The sequence below is a fragment of the Pleurodeles waltl genome, chromosome 5, assembly GCF_031143425.1.
Source record: "Pleurodeles waltl isolate 20211129_DDA chromosome 5, aPleWal1.hap1.20221129, whole genome shotgun sequence".
Classification (NCBI taxonomy): domain Eukaryota; kingdom Metazoa; phylum Chordata; class Amphibia; order Caudata; family Salamandridae; genus Pleurodeles; species Pleurodeles waltl.
Window position 1 is genome coordinate 1,012,437,608 of NC_090444.1, and position 19,947 is coordinate 1,012,457,554.

A 19,947-nucleotide genomic window follows, 5' to 3' on the forward strand; every position below is an offset into this window, starting at 1 on the left:
CACATACATTGATATAGTATTTCCTCAGTTTTTTAGATTTTTGAAGTCCCAGGTATTACCCCTTGGAAATCTACTCAAGTCAAATACTTCTGGGTGCACGCTTGCTCCTCTCATTTAACCCCAGAGGGGTTAGTTGCCGAAAACTAACAACTCTTTCATTTATTTCCCGTTTTCTCCATGAAGAAAACATTGTGCTATATAAAAATTGCCTTCCTTTAAACAAATGGAACTGGTTTGAGAACTTTTCTCCTGTTTCAACTTTATCTTGGTCGAAATATTGATTTGCAAATGTATACCATCCATAATTCCTCATAAAGATAAGTAGTTTTGGATTTAAGAATAGAACATCTAACCCTATTTACATATACATATCTTGACAAAATGGTGTTAGTCAATGTTATAGATACACCCTTTTTCATTCCCTTTGCCTCCTTTTACTCCTGTAGATTATTCTGCCAAACCTTGTTGAAATTGTTTAGGCGTAAGTGGGATATGCAACTAGATTCTGCAAATCCTGATTCAAAGAACATGGATTTTAGATTCACAGCCACAAATTTCACTTCTTGCTGCGTGACTGCAAAATGTTTTGAGACTGGAGCCATTAGTAGTCTTTGACTTGGGAATATGGACTAATGACATTTGCTGTAAATCTCCTATACCTCTCTTAGTACGTTTTTAAAATTTCAGTTTTTTTGTTGCAATTATACCAAACTTTTCATTGGGTTTTGCAGAGGGCAAATCAAAAACTATCAGTTAAGAGTCTGGGTTACCTAATTCTACTTCTAGAAAATCAACATAAATGGGATTGCAAAATGGAATAAACATGGAATAAATAAGCAAGTAAGCAACAAAACTCACAAAGCTACTGTAAACAGATGGTGTGCACATGTGATGTATTCACTCCAAACTGAAAATCATAGTTCTCAGTATTGTACCTATTCTGAGAGCTGTGACAGTAGACTTCTTTTGAGTTATAAACCCAAGGAGCGATCCTCAGAACCTTGGTGGCCCGTCTACCTTCTCCCACACATAGTGGGTTGCATGGTGGCAAGCATTTCAAGTGATCACAATCTATGAGGCTTTACTAGCGGCAGTGGCTGAAGTCTACAAACTCCACATTAGAGAGATACATGGATCTCCAGGTCACTTGAAACACCTTAGTGTAATGGGCTTAACAAACCAAGATTTAGTACAGGGAAGGGAGAGCCTGGTCTAAATAAATCAACACACTAAAGGAAACAGGATTCGTAAAAAACAACTGATGGACTGTGTGAGGTGGAGCTGTACCTCTGTGGTTGGAAATAAAGAGAATCAATGGTCTAAATGGCTGAGGATTCCTGGCCTAATAATCTGTCCACAAACTTAGGTGGTCATTTCAACCTCAGCGGTCTTTTCACAAGACCGCTGAGGGACCGCCGTGCTGAAGAACGCCAGTGCTGGTGGTTTTCCGCCCGGCGTATTATGACTTCTGGTAGCCCTACGTCCTCCAGCCACCAGCAGCCATACTGGCGGTCGGCGTGGCCTCCACCGCCCCGTCAACAGAACACCGCCCACCGAATAACGTTACGTGATTCGGCGTGGTGGTGTTCTGTTGACGGGGTGCTGGCGGCGGAGCAGCCCCCATGGATCCCGTCCCCTCCCGGAGGATCAACGGACCAGGTAAGTTGATCGTCCGTTAGGGGAGGGGAGTGGGGGTGTTGTGTGTTTTGTGCCCGCATGGGGGTGTGCGTGTGAGTATATAGAGGGGGTGTGTGAGTGCGTGTATGCATGAGGGGGTGTTGTGTGTTTAGAAATGTGTGCGTGTCTGTCTGTATGTATGTCTGTATGGATGTGTGCGTGTTTGTCTGAATGTGGGTGTGCGTGTATGACTGTATGTGTGGCTGTTGGCATGTTTGTTGGTGTGTGTGCAGGTATGTGTGTTGGTGGTGTATGTGTGCGTGTTGGGTGTGAGTCTGCATAGTGATGTTGGGGGTAGGGGTGGGGAGGGGGGTCCTGCAACCTTTGGTGGGTGGCAGGGGGGTGGGGGGTGTCGGGGAAGGACTCGGGGTGGGGGTGTGGGGTGGGGGAGACTCCTATCAGTGCCAGGGAAGGAATTTCCTGGCACTGATAGTGCTTACCGCCATGGATTTCATTGCGTTTCCCAACTCCATGAAATCCATGGCGGTCAGCCGGGTCATGATACCGCCGCCGGTCTTGTGACCGCCGCCGGGCTGGAGACCCAAGTCTCCAGCCCAGCTGTCGTCTTCGCCCTGGCGGTCGGTTTGGAGAAGTGGCGGATGACCATGGCTGTAACGGTCATGATTCCATTTATTTTACCGCCAGCCTGTTGGCGGTAAGACCGCCGCTTCTCCGCCAACCGCCAGGGTTGTAATGAGAGCCTTAGTTTGTCAGCTCTTGGTGATATCACAGCTAATGGAGATCCTGATTTTTATATGGTATAACTGCCACCACAGGGAATGTAACCCACTGGATAGGCCTACTTAACACAGGCTTATTTCCCATAACATGGATGCATAATTGCTAACCCAAGGTCCCTGACCACATCTCCTAACGGGCAGCTAAACAGACCTCACAAAAGATATGCATGTGCCCTTCTACTGAAAGTTAGAGGGTGCATGGATCTTGAACCATCTCAATGTAATAAAGTCCGAACATATTCTGTCCTCCATCCCTACCTTAATTGAGCAACACACCCTTCAGACAGTGGACTAAGAAGAGTGGGCTCATAAAGCAGGTCCCTCTCTTCTGATACATTCAGGAGACCTTTAGAAAAAGCTTCACCTTTCTGAGTGCCACAAAATTAAAGAAGATAGTCAAGGTGGAATCTCACATCCCCCATTGTTCAGTGTTCACCATTTAGAATCTGGTTATCACCTGACAGCTACATCTTTCTAGCTTCTGAGGAACCCTGCAACAACAGCGGGTCCCCAAGGTGAAGTGGTCTCTGTCCTCCCTCTGCCATGGCAAGGGCACATATATGATATATTTAGGGTTCTTTGGTGTAATTTGCTGCTGTTGGCTGTTTAGTTTCACCTTAATGTAGAACTGACTGTACTCCTGGTCAATTAAGTTGGGTGAGTGAATCATGATACCAAATGTGGCAAAAAGCCAAAATGTCAGGCAGAAAAAGTGGCGAGTGAAAGTGAGAGAGAAAGAACAAGAAAGGGAAAGAGAAACAGGAAGAGGACAAGAAAAAAAAAATAGAAAGAGAAAGAGGGGACAGAAACAAAGAGGTCCAGAGGTGCAGGGAGTGAATAGAGAGTGAAAGTAGGAGGAAGAGTGAAAATGGCAGAGAGAGAGGAAAAGGTAGGGGAAGAGAAGCACAACAAGAGACAGAGAGGAAGATACATATATATATTTATATATATATATATATATATATATATATACTCACAGTTCTGCCGCACAAATCACCAGCCTTATACCGACACTTAAAGACTGCAAATGTTTAATCATTAACACAAGATGTCAGCAATGATGAGTGTTGGCCCTGCGAGGCCTGCCAACCAACATCACCTTGATTGGGCACTACAGTGCTTTGGCAGGTTTGTGCGCATAGAGATATATATACTCGACAAATGAGATTTTGAGTCTGGGTTTTGTCAAAGAAGTTACACAGCCCGATGCAAAATCTAGACGAAGACTTATGTATTTATTTTTAAAACTTTGCATCTAAGAAATTGGCAGCAAGGAGACACTTGGCAGTAAATCTGTTCTGCTTAATTTGTTGCAAAGTCTGCATTTTAAATCATCTCAAAGAGTTAAAGCACCTGCGGCAGAGATCTTTGTGTGACCAGTAAATACCAGGGAACAATAATAATGGTAAGATAACTGAAGGTTAATGCATTTGCTGGAGAGATCTATGTTTGATCTATGTTTTGTCTAGACCCAGTTTTGAATCAATGTTGCTGTTGGACCTGGCTCTTTTTGCAGGGTTTTGTTGGCTTCACGACTCTGGGCACTTTACCACTGCTGACCAGTGCTAAAGGGCATATGCTCTCTGTCTAAAATGTATTGATGATTAGTTTCTCCATGATTGGCATATTTCATTTACTAGTAAGTCCCTAGTAGAGTGCACAGTCTGCATCCAGGCCTATAAATCAAATGCTACTAGTAGGTCACCCACATCAGTAGCCCTGCAAATATGGTTCAGGCCTGCCATTGCAGTATCTGTGAGTGCAGATTTAAACTGCTATTTCAACATGTCAAGCGTACCCACTTGCCAGGCCTGAACCTTTGCTTTTAATACCTGTATGTCACACCCTAAGGTAGGGCCAAGGCAGCCTCTGGGCAGGGAGGGCATGTATTTAAAAGGTAGGACAAGTACTTGTGTGTTTTACATGTCCTGATAGTGAAAATACTGCTAATTTCATTTTTCACTATTACACGGCCTATCTTTCCAATTGGGTAACATGGAGATTGCCTTGAAATATCTTTTAAGTGTAATTTCCCATTGGGAGCAGATAGAAAAATAGAGTTTGGGGTCTCTGAACTCACAATTTGAAAATGCATCTTTTGGTGAAGTTGGTTTTTGAATTGCAAGTTTGAAAATGCTACTTTTAGAAAGTGGGCATTTTCTTGCTGCCTCTGCCTGTCTGTAGAATACAAGTCTGGGTCAGGATGACAGTTGAACTGTTTGTGCATTCACTCTGGACAGTCTCATAAAGGGAACTAAGATGTGCCCAGCATATCCTGATGGCCCATCACCAGGCTGATGGGTCTTCCTGAGCTAGAGTGGTGGAAGGCGCTGACACTTGAACCTGAATAGGGTTGTGCCTGCCCTCAGACAAAGCAGTCTCCAACCCCCTAGAGCATGTCTGGGTCTAGGGCAAGGAAAGGCAGGGTTTTGTGCACTACAAAAACTTCTCTTTGGGTATAAGTACTGTACTTCTGACACCACATAGGTAGAACACTTCTGAATTGAGCACTTTCTGCCAGGAAGAAGAGCTGTATGCTGTAGGAGGGACTGCTGCTCTGCCTGTTGCTTTATTGTACGGTACTGGCCTGCCGCTTGCTGCTTTTGTCCTGGGAGTGAAAGGACTGGTTCTGCTTTCTACATCCTGCTTCCCAAGGTTCTCCAAGGGCTTAAGCTGAGCTTGACTCCTATTAAGAAGTCTCAGGGACATTAAATACGTCATCTGCCAGTGCCTGGGCTCCTCTGCTGAGAGTCCTGACTTGCCAAGTGGTGTCAAACCCAGGCCCTGGCCTTTAGAAGTGTAAGCTGGTGATCTGAAGGAGAAAATCCATGCATCAACTTGCCCCAGCAGAGGAATTGATAAAGCACTTGCCCCTCAACTGCAAAATCGATGCAGCGCCTGTTTCACCGCAGTCCCATTAATACAGCGCATCTGGATTTTCTACGCATCGTCCCTGGGTGCCAACCTCTCATCGACCCCGCACTGCAGTAAGGAACTGAGCCCCCATGTGTGGAAATCAAAGCATCATCTTTCCTTCAAGGAAAGAACCAACGCATCATCTCCCCTGCCAGTAAGGAACTGATACATCGCTTCACTTTTCTGGTGCCTTACCTCCCCTGAGGACCGCATCATCTTTGTTTTTGACGCATGCCACATATGTTGTGCTAAAGAGATATATCCATTGATTCTAATGGAGTAAGACTTGCTTAAACTTTTAAAAAGTGATGTCTCGACTTGTGTATGTTGGATGTTTGTTGTTTTGGTCCTGTTTTACTTAGATAAATATTTTTCTAAACCGGTGTGGAGTCCTTTAGTAGTGTTTTCACTGTGTCACTGTGTGTGTGTGTGTGTGTGTACAAATATTTACACCTTGCCTCTGATATAAGCCTAACTGCTTGAGTCGAGCTACCAAGGGGATGAGCAGGGGTTATGTTATCTGTGTGACTCCTTTACCCTGACTAGAGGTGAAGGTCCCTACTTGAATAGAGTGCAAACTACTCCCAACTAGAGACCATATTTCTAACAGTAGCATAGGGGGTTAACATGTCTCCTGCAAAGCATGTCATGTAACATGCAGATGGCAGATTTGTATTTTATGTAGCTAGGTAAGTGGGTTACTGATTTTAACACCAGACTTCTTTTAGTTACTTGCAGTTCATACATTTTAATCTTTCTAATATGGCACATGAGCTATGAAGGTCATGTGACTTATACACCTTGTAATCCTCATTGTCTTATCTTGCACACCCTGTTCATTGATTTACACACTTATATGACTATGAATTATTGTAATTGTAGAATGTGTATGTGTGATGTAAAGCGCTCTGACAACCTGATTTGAGACGAGTAGTGCCACAAAAGTAATTTAAAAATATAGTGGTATTTAAATTGCTATTTGTGAAAATACTGAGATATACTAAGACATCTTACATTCTTAATATCCCTTATATGCAGGGACTGAACAAAGTCAAAAGCATGCTTCTCTCAAGAACATGTGATTAATAACAAGCTGTGTGCTTTTGTTTCCCCTCCATTGTATTTGCTTCTAGTTGTGAGGCTCCAGATAGCTCCCAGCTAGGAGACCAGAGCAAAACAAGGCTGCTTAAATTTGTCTTTTGTTTTGGGCCCTGCTAGAATTTAAAATAACACAGCCACCTACACAGTGCTGCTCAGAAGGAGAGCAAACAATGTGCAGGCACTGCCAAGTATGTCCCAGTGTCTGAAAATTACACCAGGACAAGTTCAGCATATTTCAGTGGGTTCCAACTTCTTGGCAGGGTGAATGGTGTCCTGCCTACGAGAAGAGAGGGTAAACCATGTCTATCCGCATTTACCCAGCCTTGTGCCCTGGGGGTGAGAGTGTGCTGTCTAGCATAAGATTTATATTGGAAGCATACCCCTCCAGTACAAATTCTAATGAGACATACCCTTATCATACAAAGACCTATGCTTTGACAAACTCAGAAAGTTCTCACACATCGTATGTAACATATTTCCCATTAACTGCACATGCTCCAAGTAGGCAGTAGTTTTTTCCCCAAATTCCAGTCTGGCTATCTTAGTAGACCAGGCTTTGTATAAAAACTGATAGCTGCCTGTGCTTTTCCACCCCAATAAAACCCCTTGACTCAAAGCAGTGCAAAAATCATTTTGTACTGTGAAAAGTGCTCATTTCTAGTACCAAACACCAGGATCTTAAATTCCTAGCTGCAGCATAGTGCATGACACTTTGTGGAACTTGCCAGGGCAGTAACACATTATTGCTGTTTGTATCAACAGGGACTGCAATTCAGTAAATTTAAAACATTTCTATTAGGACACACAAAAACACCATATTTATATCATGGGCATCATTTACGAGGATTTGGCGCAGGGCAATGCTGCAAGGAATCTTGCTGAGCTGACCTGCATCAAAAGGAGGAAAGGGCAGGAATGCACCATATGTATGAGATAAGGCTCAATCCTGTCAAAACCCCCTTGTGCTGGCGCGCAATGGGTTGCCATGTGCCAAAGCAGGCACCCTTGCACCATTGTGCATGGGTGTCTGCATTGTAAGGATGATTGTTTTTGTGCAGTAAGGGACGCCTTCCCACACAAAAAACAATCAATAGAGGTGATTAACTCTTTCTATATGTGCTGTAGAGTGAGCACACATAGAAAGAGGAAGAAATGAGGAGAAATAAAGTTATTTCTCCTCGTTATGTCTCCCTTGGAGAGGCGTAGGCGTAAATCTGGGAATGTGTCAAATGTCATGGTTGTTATGTGGGAACACCCACTGTAACGCCCATGGTACGCCTCCCTATTGCAGCGTGAGAAATGCAGCAATTTGTGCTGTGTTGTCTTACTCCATATCTACAAGGACATGTAAGCCACACAGGGTGGCTTTAGGTGGACTTGTAGATATGGATCTGCAGTGTGCGCTACCAGCCCATCATAAACGTGATGTCCGATGGCGCAGAGGGGCTTGTAAATAAGCCCCCATGTGTTTCTTTGCTACACAGAAGACAGATGTGCTCCCACAATCTCTCACGGACCACAGGCCCTGTAGTAAACAAAACATCTAAACTCTCTAATACTACAGGTACAAAAGCCTCAACTGAAAATTATTCCACGAGGTGATGAGTAGCAGTTACAGTCCTTTTACTTCTTATGCCTCATAATCAACGCTTAAAACTAGATTTTTAAATATTTTTTCCTAAAAACTTATCTTTAAATTTGTTTCCTGTATACATTTTCCATAAAAATGTAGGCATGAGCGATCTATCGTTTTTATCATATCATCTGCAATAACCTGGCCCTATGTGCAGCAAATATTTTATTTTTAGGGCTTGGCAGCTATTTTTTTAATTGGCCACATGCTTTAAACTTTTCAGTTGTGAGGAAAAATGGCATCGATGTTTCAGCAAATAGCCCACATACGGAAATGTATTTAAGATTAAGGGGAATTATTATACTTTTTGATGCAAAACTGCACTAATGATGTTTTGCATCAAAACGTTTTGCACCGGCTTGCGCTATTTCTGAGTGCCATCCAGGCGCCATGTTTATGGAATGGCACAAGCCGGTGCAAAAGGGGGGCTAATGTGAAAAAAAATTATGTTAGCTAGGTGGGGGTGGCGGTATGGGAGAAAGGGGTTTTGCACCCAAAATTTTGTTAGGCTGGTTAAAGGCAAAAAAATGCCTCTAACCAGCCTAGTGTCATTTTATGACGCAAAACCATCCATCCCACATGACTCCTGTCTTAGAAAAGACAGAAGTCATGCCCACCACCCCAATGGTCAGCGTAGGGGACCAGGGTCACATGGCCATGGCCATCGCACCCTGTGCCATGCAGGGGCCCCAAGTTGGGCCCCCGATGGCACTTTAATTTAAAAAAATCTTACCTATACTTATCCTACTTACCTGGGATGGAGTCCCCCAGCCTCCGGTGTCCCTCTGGTGTGGGTGGGGGTGGTCCTGGGACTTGTAGAGGGCACCTGTGGACCCATTCCATGATGTTTAACCATGGAAATGGGTCCACAGGTCCACTAACGCCTGGTCTGACCCAGGTGTTAAATAATGGTGCAAAGCAAGCTTTGCACCATTATTTAGCCTCTCCTCCCACCCGTGTGTCATTTAAGAAAAGGTAGATAACTATGGGCCTATGGGGTTAGCAAAATTTTTTAGATGGAAACACCTACCTTGCAACTCATCTAAAAAACGGTGCTAACTCCAATATTTTGACGTTAGATGGGTCTAAAGTCAGAATATAAATATGGAGTTAGTTTTGTGCCGAATTTGCGTTAAGAACAATGATGCACATTCAGCGCAAATGGAGTATAAATATGCCCCTCAGTAAGTAACAGATGCACTTAAGACCCGTAAGGGTGCAAGGAGCAAAATCGACAAGCGCCAGGCAGGGAAGCCAGACTGGCTGGTTCTTTTGCAGCCTCTACTGTTGACCGGGAGGTGACAACCCTCTGCAAGCTAATTAAAGTCTACCGAATACAGAAACGATTATAAGCAAATCAAATTGCATATTTCTGCACAAATCAAAGACAATCACCAATTACGCATTTATACAGAAAAGTGTGCAATGTTGGCCATCCTTTGATACTCTATTTCTACATTTTTCTTATATTATGTTAACTTTGCTCATACTCCCTTTACTCTGTGTATTTCTTTGAAGACAATATATGTTGATAGTTTGAAATGGAGACAATAATATTCAAATATGTAGTAAAATACCTTATAAATAATTTATTCTCGATTTTGCAAGCAAGGAAGGGCTTAGTGCAGTAGCAGAATATGGCTTAACAGCACCTCATGAATACATTAAGCAAACAGATTTGTGTGCGTGCGTTAGTGAATTAGGATTTCAGAAGCATAACTCTGAATTGTATTGGTCATGCGTAGCTTTCTGGAAGGAAAAATATCAAAAAGCAGCAAGTATATTTGAAGAAAATTATTTATATAGCAGTGGCAGTGAATAACTTTGGTGTGGGGGCAGGCCATGCAAGCACCTGTTTCTCTGGAGTAAAAAAACGTGAGCGGGCCCCCTGCAAAATACATGAAGGGTCCCACTCTTTAACCTCACTCAGGAGCTCTCAAGCCAGGGTACTGTGCCAACGGAGCCCCCTAGAGCTGGGGCTGAGGGTGCCTTTGTTATGCCACCTCCATGTCTCTCCGTCCATGTAGAACATGGGAGCAAAAGAATGATAGAGCAGTGAGCGTGACCCCCACTGCTCAAATATCCGAGGAGGGCATACAAGGCAACATTTTGGAAGAGGCGGTCCTTAGGACAATAGCGTCAGAATTGTTTATGCTATTGTGATGCTTTGCTGCACTAGCGGCAAAAATGTTGACGCTAGAGCAGCAAAGTGCAACGTGGCCCACTGATTATAAAGGTTGCATCATTTTAATGCCTGCTCTAAGCAGGCATTACAAATGATGCAAAGAATGGCACAGTTAAATCTTGTAGATTTCACTGCCCTATTTTTGCAGCCCTCCTAATGCCAGAACGTCCCCCTTGCATACATTATGCCTGACGCAGGCATAATGTAGGTCAAGGGGTCGCAAAGTGGTGCAATGCATGCATTGCACTACTTTGTAAATATGGCGTAGTGAAAATTGTCTCCTTTAGCTACATTAGCGTAAAACAAATTACGATAGTGTGGTGCAAGGAGGCGCTAGGGCCTTGAAAATCAGGCTCACTGCCTGCACCATTTTCAATAATACTGACCCTTATTTTCCGAGTAAAGTATGTTACCTCATAGTGTCTCTTTCACAGCGTTGGATACTCCCAAATCCCTTTTGTGCAGATGATGATTCAACACTTTCAGACCTTGACAATTTAGCCGTACATTTGCAAGAGGCATTTTTTTCTCTATCAAATTGAGATTCTTGAGATTCAGTAATGGATCATTTTAGTCACTTCAAATGATTTTTCTATAGTGCATCGGAAAGTACCAGTGCAATCAGAGAAGAACAATTATGTAAGAATAATCCTGCACATTTCAGTTAGTGGGGTAGACAGTCTCTAGGCAAAGAGTAACATTTCATGGTCCCAGTAGGCTAATAGTAGACTGGACAGTTTCTCAGTCTTATTCTGGGGAAGATCTTCTTCTAAACCTTTAGCAGATAAGCCTTGACGTTTTCTGTAGCCCCCATAATGGCCTCTCAGCTTTTATGCAGAGATACTTTTGTATAACAGAAAAACTCGGTAGACTTTAATTTGTCTTCCAAGTATCACACTTCTGTGTATAGAAATGGAATCTAGATTTGTGAATTCATTTTGCTCCTTTATTAATGAAGAATTCTCCTTTCATTTAATTAAAGGTATAAGGTAAGAACGAGCACAAAAACACTGCAGGGATTTCTTCCCAGCTCAAACATCCAGCCTCCTCAGAAAAAGTGATATTGGAAGCAAGCAAGAAGATGAACCACCCTAGTTAAACAGTGCAGACACATTATTTTGTAATTTGAATAAGTAATTTGTTCAGGCCAGACACGATCACTGCACTGGGAAGAGAACAAGAATGAGGAGGAGTAGGACTGTGTCCCTGTGTAACGAAAAGTAAGCCTTACTTTACACATCTTTGCAAAGAGACACATACATTCAGGAAGCCAAGAAATGAAGAAGGAAACTTAACTGTACACACTGGGGAGATTAAGACGAATAGCAATACTACCCAATTCAGCTGGCTAAACGTACTCATGAATGGCCTATAACATAAAGCCTCAGGATATGCTAATTTAGTTTAAAAAATATGTATAAATGACACAACTAGGGAATAAATGAGTTTATAGACATGTTTTGCACTATTACTCTGAGAAACTTTTACAATAAATTCCTCAAATTGACATAACTTTTAATACTGGTGGAGCGTTTCCTAATAAAAAACAAGAAAAGTGCAATAATTCTTCACTTAATTTAAACTATGGACTCAACCTATGAGGATACTTAGCAGGAGGATATCAGCCGCCCTGCTAGCTGATTCGAAATTACTAATCACATTACATTAACTTATTGAACCTACATAACCAGAGAGAGATAGGGCCAAACATGGTGGATTATTTGAGTAAAGGACTTTACTAAAGGTGAGTTAAATGACTGCACTGGAATGCCATGTCCAATTTAAAAGCAACTCCCTGCCATCTTTGGCCCTTAGATTGACGAAGGATAGTTGCCAACTTATACATCATTCAAAGATCAGAAAACATTCCTGCTGTGGCCATATCTTGTTGTTGGCAACAAGCCATATAAATAGTATAAATCATGAAAGCTGCAGAACTGGCAACAGAGTATTAGAAAACATAAAACTGACAGGGCTGCTGACTTCCAGTTGTGCATTATCCTTTTGAAAGTCACTGTGCCTCCAGGTATTATGCATAAGACAAACTCTGACATTATGGTACATCCGATCAGTCATAATTTAGGGTAAAAGAATGTTACTCACTGTAAGATATTCCAGCCTAAAGAATATTTTTTTACAGAATTCAGCAACCTCAGAGTAGTAGCACAACAGAAGCTGTGGGTTTCTCAAACCTGCCAGATCTTTCCAAGATCTATTTCTATCACAAACTGTAGACCTGCATATAATTCTTAGTGAACACCACAAAAGGATCTAGGGTTCTAGGAATGCTCACACACTAAAGTATTGGTTTTGATGATGTATTGAAATCAGGTTCACACCCCCTCCTTTAAGGATTTCACCAGTGCATCCCAAGTATCTTTATCTTCTGATTCTGACTCAGAAGTACCGTCATCTAACATTCTAACCTTGAGTCTTCAGATTTGATGAGGATATATTATTCTGTAATGGATACCCATTTAGATCCAACTTTCCCAAAACATGTTCATGGATTACCTCAAATACTTGTCTAAAATTGGTAAACCAGTTATATCCAGTCACTGTTCGGAGTTAATCTCTGAAGACCCCTCCATGTTTCACTGATGCCGAACTCTTATCAACCCGTTTCTCAAATGCGGTTTGAAGATTAATTTAAAGTGAATAGTAAAATGTATTTTCCTAAGAATGTGAGTGATCAAAGCACTATGTATAGACAGAGAGAAGATTTTTGGGATGCATATTTCTTAAAGCAGAACTGGCAAACATCCTTCAAGCAGTATGAAAAAAAGTCTAAAGTAAGAGCATCAAGTCCTGGGTCACTTTTCAAATTCATTTTGACTGGATGGTTTCTGCATTTTCTAAAACCTGATTTCCAAAGCCAGTAAGTATCCACCCTGTTCTGAGAATAAGGAAAAGATTGAGGCCCTCATTACGACTTTGGTGGTAAATTCCATTGACCACCAAAGCTGAACCTGCTATTCGACCACCAGTGCTGGAGGTCAGCAGACCGCCATATTATAAGTTGTGGCTACTCACCGCCATTTTTGAGAAGGAGAGTAGCCATGATTCATTCTGGTGGTCGGCGGTACAGAGGCTGTTTCCTCGTCGGCAACGCCACCCCAGCATGACTCTGCCTTCCGTATTACGAGCCGTAATACGGCTCGGCAGTGTCCTGCTGGTGGGGTGGTGGCAGAGAGGGAAGACCGCCAGGACCCATCTGCTCCCAGACATCCTCCTCAACAGAAGAGGTAAGTGGGCATCCGAAAGTGGGGTAGGCGGTCTGTGGTGTGTTTCGGTGCGTGTATGTGGATGTTTGCACAGGGGGAGGGGTGCTGAATGCATGCATGTCTGTGAGTGTATGTGTATCTGAGTGTGCGTGTATGGGTGCATGTATAGGGGTGTCTGTATGGATGAATGCGAGTGAGTGGGTGTGTCTGAGTGCATGTATGCGTATGCTGAATGGGTGTGTATGTGAATGCATGCATGCGTAAAAGGGTGGGTGGGGTGCCTGTGAGCATATGGACGGATGAGGGGGGAATGTGTGCTTGTGTGGTAATGTGTGTGTGTGTGTGCGTGTGCCAGTGACAGGAATGAAGACCGGCAGGCTTTTCGTTGCAGGGTGACCGCTACGGAAAGCCTGGTGGTGTGTAACCTCGTAATCCGGACGGCGGCCTGAGGCCTGCCGCCGGATTGGAGGAGGTCCCCACTGGCCACGGTGGTGCAACTGCACTGGCAGGCCAGGTGGAGTTGTGGAGGTTTGGCTTGAGCTAAACCTCCACAACTCATAATACGGCGGTCTTCACCACCGGCTCCACAGTGGTGAGACTTGTAATGAGGGCCTGAGCCTTTGAAGAAATCATCTACTCAATTCCTATAGCTATAAGACTGAAAAGTGTCAAGGGTTTTGAGTATTCCCAAAATAGGTTATTGATTCTAATGCATAGTCCTTCCTGTCCTCTAAATATTCCTATTGCAGTCCAACTTATCAAATCTGCAAACTAAGTGTTTGCCTGTTTTCTACTGAGACTCCAGATGTGCCTACCTATTATCACGTATGTCAAATTCAATTTACTTTCTAGGCATTTTGTAATATTCAATGTAGTTCATTTAAAAAAAATGAAAGATGAGAGCCAACATAGAATACAATATTTGGAAAACCTGGCCATGCGGCACATAAACTTTCTTAAAGATAGATGAGGAGGGTTGAATTAAGGCCTAGTGTAGGAAACAATATCAGTGGATTGAACCAAAGAAATTCTAAAGGCATGCAAAAGAAAAGTAGTTACCCTTCCATTCTGCTTTGGAGAAAATGGGCTATAATACATGTATGCGCAGCAATGTGTTTAATAGTTGATCAAAAATATGCTTTTGTTTAAGTTATCAGTGGTTAAGTGTTCACTTTAGCCAAAACAAAAAACATATACAAAATTGCCATTGTAGCACCTTCTTCCGGACTTTCAGCACAGTGGCCAAAGACTGGAAGATCATGGAGTCTTAAATACTTTCTAACCATCCTCCTTTTGCTCATGCACACATTGTTAGCAGTGGCCAGTTCCCACTGCTGTAAGGAGCCTCAACTTCCAGTGTCCTCAATCTAACAAGCTTCATGAGCATTATGATTCTAGCGTAGATTATAATAAATTGCTAGAGTTGGATCAATTTGTTGTGGGATAAGGTAAATCTCACATTGGATAGCAGGCCCCCTCCAACTTCCAAGGTGCAAAGAGGTATTTAGAGGAGTGCGATGCAGTAGGAAGAAGGATATCTGAAGCTTCTTCAGCCACTTAACAAGTGTCTGAAAACCAAAAGGAGCTTGCTATGTACATAGCAAGACTTACTTTTTAAAGGGCCAAATAAACATAATTGCAATGTTTAAATATAGAATATGATAATATGAGCAAATGAAAAGTAACATTGAAGTGAAATTTCTGTAGCTAGTTTGACAATGAGTACCCCTGCTGCAGCAGTCTTGCAGATATTTTGACTCCCTCACCTACAATGTATGTTTAATTTTGCATTCTAGATGTATTGCAAGAAAAACCCCACACCGGAGCTAGAGTGTAAACTTTTCCTTCAAGGTACCCCATTCGGATTTCAACTGCTTCAAATGTTTGTCTTTCTTGTTTTATAGTTATTGTACTAAATTGAAAAGCACCACTGAACATCAATGTTCGCCTCAGGCTATACACAAAGGTTTAGCTTGCTTTGGCATAATGATTGTGAGAAAGCATTATGTCCTTCTAGAGGACCTCAGTAAAATTATTTTCTATGATGGAGTATACGTGAGAAACAGGTGTAGGACTGCTCATTTATGTTCTTCACCAAAGAACTGATTTATGTTATTCACCAAACACTAATAACAGTTCAATTTGATTGCTAAACACACAGTTGTGCTTTCAGACTAATTGTTCAAGTAGCTGAAAATTTTCATGCTTCGCAAAAATAATGTTGTTGATTGGACTGACCTTTTTAAAGCTGAGTTCAGTTTCACGCAAACAACATATTAATTTGAAAATAGATACTTCTTGCTTGTTCCTACAGAATCTAGCATTCCCTTGCATTCCAGCATAGCATATGAATGGTTGAAACCATGCAATGTCGCTTTAGAAAATGATGTAGAATAGCATAGGTCTTTACCTTGCATTATTTCGAATGTTGGGCCAGATTTCTAACATTTTGTTGCACACCCAAGCTCAATTTAAATGCACAAAAATGTATTCCTGGTTAGAAAAATTAGGGCTCGAGTATTCTTCCCCTTAGTTATACTAAATCAGAAATTATGCAGGCATGGCGGAATTTCGAAATATGCAAATGTAAGGTATGGCCGGCAGAGGGTCGGAGTAGCATATACAGCAATCAGGCTGTGACTGATGGCTGGTCTGACATTTCGGAGTATGGGCCAGTTTTTTGACTATTTGTGGGTCTGTTTTATGGTCTGGTGGGCCGGATTTTATTAGTGTTGATTACCCTGATATTAAAACAAACATTGCCAGCAGGAAGCTCAAATAAGTGAAGTCCTCCATACCTTGCAAAACCCTTATACAGGGTGTTTCTACAAGTTCAAGCATGCCCAGTTTGCAAACATTGTCTACTTTTTTTAGCTATCTCATTCACTAATGGGGGCCACTTTTATTTTTGGGTCTGGGCCTGGAATACTCACAAACTGCTTACTTACGGAGTTTCATCAACAATTTGCTGGTAGTTTCCGCCATAGCATTGCACTCATTCTCAGACTTATTTCAGTCAATGGCTAAAGCAAGTGCAGGGAAGGAACAATGACAATATTTATGCAGGGAATTACTCATGCAACTACGTACCTATAAAAAATAATGACAGCCATAAAACTCTTTAACTGCTCTGGGAAATATTACTTTAAAAAAACAAAAAAACGTGCAATAACTCAGTGGAAAGAAATGTACAACCTTTTTCAAACTTTTCAGAATTTGAAACTACACATTGGCTTAATAATAAAACAAACAGTGGCTTCTTTCCCCTAAACACATTCACCAACAACACAAAGTAGCGTTTGTATCTTTAAAAAACAGGGCCATTGAAATTATGTGATAATGCGGCAGCAGCATGTCAGTAAAAAAAAAAAATTCTAGCTCAAACAAATAAAAGGTTACTGAAAAAAGTGGCGTTGGGTGTTGGGGTGCAGCTGTAGGCACCTCCCAAAGGTTGACTGTTCACCTTTCAGTTGCATATTGCCATAGCTGGATGTTTAGCTGCTAATAATAAAGTGAAATCTTTGTCCAGGCTGTATTAACATGTAAAAAAATGACAAAATAACTAAATGTGTTGCGTTATGCTGCATAATTTTCATTTTCTTACTGCATCAATTAGAAAACCATATGGCATTTTTTGATCCTCTCTTGAAGAATAATTCCAGTGGCCCTGCCTTTATCTACTTAAGTGGCGCGCACGAATTACACAATGACTTCATCTGCCACTTCTCCAATGCCTTTTTTATGAATTCTCCCATTACTCCTTCCCACCATGTGTAATGTTTTCTCTCTAAAGTTACCTGTCTTTTTACCTACATCCTTCCACTTGAATTTCAACCTCACTTTATGATATATTCTATAATTTATATTTATAAAGCTTGAGCATACAGGAACATCATGGCTCCGTAGAAGACAATAACAACATGAGTTCACACAATTTAATAAAAGTAGAAAAAACACCGATTTTTTACTTCAAAAATAAAGTTTTCAGCTTTTTCCTAAAAACAAATTGACAAGACAACGATCCTAACAGAAAAGGTTGTTTACTGTTTGACAGCTATCTAGGGGTGTAACCAGGGCCTTGCAGCCAACGAGACACAGGATGCCCCCCAACGCTTTACGGGTCACTCAGCCCTTCAGGGAGCACCCATTTATCCCAAGGCTGAATATCTGTGAGATGGAAGATTCGTAGTCTCCTCTTCACATTCTGAGCGAGGCCCCATCATTTTGCGTCACACCACTGCAACTGCATAGATAAAGCTCTGACTCCAAGAGGAACTGTTTTAGTTTTTGGGATATCCAACAGCTGCTGCCATGTGGATCGCAAAGCACATTTTGTGACCCGCAAAGCCAAATTTTTAATAGAATAAGTGCTGGGACCCAATGTTTTTCTCAGTAGTCTACAAGCGGCACTATCGCAGGTAGGGGTGCTGAATACCAAGACTGAGCTGTCTTTACGACATGTCCTGCCTCTTTAATCCACCATCATATACTCCCTGCCTCTTTATGTCACGCTTGCAGGTTTCTGCTTTCTCCCTTTGCCATTTTTTTTGTCTTCCTTAAACTTCTTCTTCCCCCTCTGTGTGCTTTCCCCTCTCTTGCTTTATGTCAAAGTCAAAGGAGTGTCCGTCACTAAAACTGACTGCTGGTGGCCTCATCTGCAACCATCAGGTCAAATTCAGCGCTGGTGACATTTATTTATCTTCCAACTCAGAAAACAGAATGAAGAGATATGAATGGCCCTGTGCACAACAACAAGGGCCTTAAAAGTGAAGAAGCCACTAACTGAACCAAGTGGCTTATGCATCAAGTGGAGCCTGCTGAAATTGTTTTTCTGGCTTTTCCATGGTCCAGCTGGTGATGGTTATTAAGGGACCTTACGTTATCATTCCAGCCTTGTCAATTATCCAATTTATTTATCATTCACTGCGCCAGGAAGGTGGGTGTCAGGCATATGTTTACACATTGCAAATAGGAAAAATACATTAGAGGTGATTTCACAGCTGCACGGTCTGTTTATCAGCTTTTTAATAAGTAATTCAAGAGACGGCGATGTTCGGCCCTTTGCCTTGAAGTGAATTGTTTTGGGATATTTCAGAAGCTTTTATAATATGTCCCTTTACAACCACCGATGATGTAAATTACTGTGATTCAGAGATATGTAAAATCGTAGCAATCCATAAAAATCACTTTTGGAAGCATTTGGTGATTCAGCAGAAGAAATATGTGATAAGAAGTTAATCCAAATATGCAAGTGGGTTAGCCTGAAACATGGCCAAAAGGATGTGAACCGCTGCTCGGCCCCATTCCAATAACCTGACAGAATCTTGCAAATAATGGTGCCACGCGAATAAGTGAAGCAGCTCACAGTGATGCAACATTGTGGGGAATAGGAAGAGTTGCTCAGTGCAGTGTATTAAGGTGTGTCTCTTGCCTCTTCACTCTCTCATAAGAACCACGACAGGGAAAGGAGATGGTGCCCACAGGGGCTTAGCTTCAGGGGTGTGCGTGCGGTGTTACACCCCCCTAATAAATGTATTTTGTGATGAATAGTTGGGTGCAGGTGCTTTCAGTCGGGTATGGTGAGGTGTCTGTTGGATTTCACCAGGAATTTTTAAACACACAGACAAAAACGAACACACACTCTCTCCCTCTCTGTTTGGATAGACTTCAAAATGTTGGTAATTTCACAAAATAATGCACTTTCTTTTACTTAGTACATCTATCAATCCACATTCCTCTCCCTTTCCACTGCCTCTTAAGTCCCTCTTGTGTGCCTTGCTTGTCTATAATGTATTTCAACATCATGTGCCAGCGTAATTGTCGGGAAATCGAAAGCCAACACCCCCCCAATCATACTGACCAAACTATGCCCCTGCCTAATATATATGTTCTCTTAGGAGAGCCCTCCTTTCAGTTAGAAGCTTAAGGCAAATGCATAAAAAATGGACCAAGTTTTCCGTGCCTGGTCCACATAGACAGCACATATTTGTCGTACAGGATCATAGTCGAGGTCAAGAGTGGGAGAGCATGGGAAGATGACCAAAATGAAGCTTCATAAATGTTTCCTTTAAATGTGGTGCCCACACTGCAGACAAGTAATGCTGAGGCTTAAAAGCTTTATAACTATTTAAAATTGTCCACCCATGGAATCTTTTTGCCAGCTCTGCTTTGTCTTCCACCGCCGGGAGTCTTTTCCTTGAGCCGTTGATTCACTTTTTAAAAGCAGCGGGGGTAACATCAAGATCCCAGAGGGAGCGTGCACCCAAAGTATTGAGGGCAGATTCTGAATATCGTCTAGCCGGTGCAACGTTGTTTCTTTATATTTCTAGACACAAGGATTTATTTAGAGTTTTGTCAGACTTCAGTTTGTACCAGGTCTTCAGGTAAGCCCCTTTTCTAGCAGTTGATTGTTTTGTCAGCCAAAACTCCTACTTTGGAGAGGTGATGCATTTGCTGGTAGGTTAAAAAGTC

General features: G+C 42.1%; 1 protein-coding gene across 1 annotated transcript in view; it reads right to left on the minus strand.

Moving 5' to 3' along the window:
- UST (uronyl 2-sulfotransferase) overlaps positions 1 to 19,947 on the minus strand; it is an 813,325-nt gene that overhangs the window by 188,657 nt on the left and 604,721 nt on the right. The window lies entirely within an intron of this gene.